The sequence below is a fragment of the Meles meles genome, chromosome 14 (genome assembly GCF_922984935.1).
Source record: "Meles meles chromosome 14, mMelMel3.1 paternal haplotype, whole genome shotgun sequence".
In the NCBI taxonomy this organism is placed as follows: domain Eukaryota; kingdom Metazoa; phylum Chordata; class Mammalia; order Carnivora; family Mustelidae; genus Meles; species Meles meles.
Window position 1 is genome coordinate 53,564,894 of NC_060079.1, and position 2,235 is coordinate 53,567,128.

Consider the following 2,235-nt stretch of genomic DNA (forward strand, 5'->3'; position numbering starts at 1 on the left):
AAAACCAAGCAAGGCATATCCAGAGGAGAAAGTACTTTCTGTTCATTTTATCCAATACTATGCTCTCCACACAAATACAAACACTGCTTTGGCTATTTGTCCTTCCTACCCCTCCTCTCAGCCTCCAAATGGCTAACATCAAAGTTTCTAAAGCTCTTAATGAAATTTGATCATCTCCTCATTTATTGTAATTTCAGATGTACAATTCAATACCCAAAATAAATTGGGATGGAAAATACTTCTCCACAAAGATTGACTATCCTTTCAGTTGATTCTGAACTTTTGTTTCATTTCTTTAAAGATTTTTTTTTAATTTTTTTTCTCTCCAAACTCCTGGTTTAATAAGGACTTGTTTATTTTGAGAAAAAGGGTCCCAAACATCAGGCTGTTCACAAAAATAACCCGCAGTATCAACTTTAGAAAACAAATCTTAAGACTATTACACTAATTATTTTTCTAGAGGATGCATTTGACATGCCAACTCTCATTCACAAAAATACATTGTTACATTTGTGTTGAACAGCCCCACATAGCACTCTTATGTGGGGTATAACACGCATACCTCTAACTCAAAGCTGCTCTCAGGTGCTACTCAACTAATGTGATTGCCTTTGCAGTTAGAAGCAACTACTGAGTTCATGTATGAATGGAAAGAACTGTACTCCCTGCATAACGAGAGGTTATTTTGGAGACAGTTGATAAAAACCACACATCCTTTTTATTGTTAAGTCATAAAGAGGTATCAAAATTAAAAGCAAAATTACAGGGTAAGACTTAACATAACTACTAGGAGCATCAAAAGAAGTGAAAATGGGACTAGGCGCAGGGCAATATGAATTAATGAACATGGGAAGGACAAGGATGGGGAGAACAGTGAGCATGTGCTGAATAAGATACTAGGGGAGAGGATCTGGTGAAAATTTTGATCTTAGACAAGCACCTAGGTAAAGAAATAATGGGACAAGATTTCTAAATCCCACTATGTGCTCAAGAGTCATCCTCGCCATTGGCGCTGTCTCTGTCATCCTCTCCTTCCTCAGCCTCTTTTTCATCATCCTTGATCAACTCCAGCTCCTTGTTTGCTCTGTTCTTTCTCAATTTTTTCCAGGCTTTCCAGTAGAGAATCCACTTTTTGTTTTATCTGGGTCAACTCCTTCTTAATGGTCTGAAGGTCATCACCTTTCAACTTTCCAGACTTGGAAGAAGATCCTCGCTGTCCACTCTTAGAATTGAAGCCACTTTTGCCTCTTCGTAAGGTGTTTCCTGATACACGCTGGCGTTTTGAAGGAACTACAGCCCGAGCAATAGGAGGAGGAGGAGGAACACGTGCTGGGTAACTATACATCCTGTCATAATAATCTCGTTGAAAGTCATAGTCCAAGTCAAAAGAGGAGCTGAGTAGAGGGGACGGAGAAGGGTGTTCTGGTACTGACCCATACATCTCCCTGCAGATCGTTTCATACCTGCTTTTCCTCGGTTCACTTTTGGCTCTGCAGCCAGATTAATATCTAAAACCTGGCCAGCAATCATTCTGCCATCCTCTCCTGCCACAGCAGCTGGGGCATTTCTCTCATTAACATACTAAACAAAGGCAAAGCCCTTATGAACAGAGCAACCCACAATTTTGCCGTATTTCGAGAAGATCGCCTCCACATCAGATTTCTTGACCACAAGAGTATTGAGATTCCCAATGAATACACGGGAGTTCATGCAGCGAGGATCTGTCTTGTTGGTAACGTTGCTGGCCATTTTCTTTGATGATAAGTTCCTCACAAAGCTGAAAAATGTAGCTGAAGATCAAAAAAATCTCACTCCAGCAAAGTTCCACTAACTTATATATTTCAAATGATTTGTAACCAGGAGGGGGAAGGGAGAAGAGATTCGATTCTGAATCTCCTACTCCCAGGTTCTACGTGGAGAAGCCAACTGCTGCTCGAGGTCGACGACCCAGCCGCACCGCTCAGTCTTCGTCTCTTCACAAAATGGCCCTTTTTTTTTTTTTAATTTTAAGTAATCTCTACACTCAACGTGGAGCTTGAACTCACAACCCCAAGATCAAGAGTGGCATGCTCTACTGACTGAGCCAGCCAGATGCCCCTTGTTTCATTTTTGAATAAGGCACTCAAATCCGTTGTTTGTCCTCAGCACAATGGATAAAGAAATTATATTTTCAGGTACAAAGTTCCAGTTATAAGATAAATAAATTCTGGGGATATTTTGTACAGCATGGTGACT

General features: G+C 40.5%; 1 pseudogene; it reads right to left on the reverse strand.

Moving 5' to 3' along the window:
• Positions 1–688: 688 nt before the first annotated feature.
• Positions 689–1,973, reverse strand: LOC123925049 (annotated as a pseudogene).
• Between the last annotated feature and the right edge of the window lie 262 nt (positions 1,974–2,235).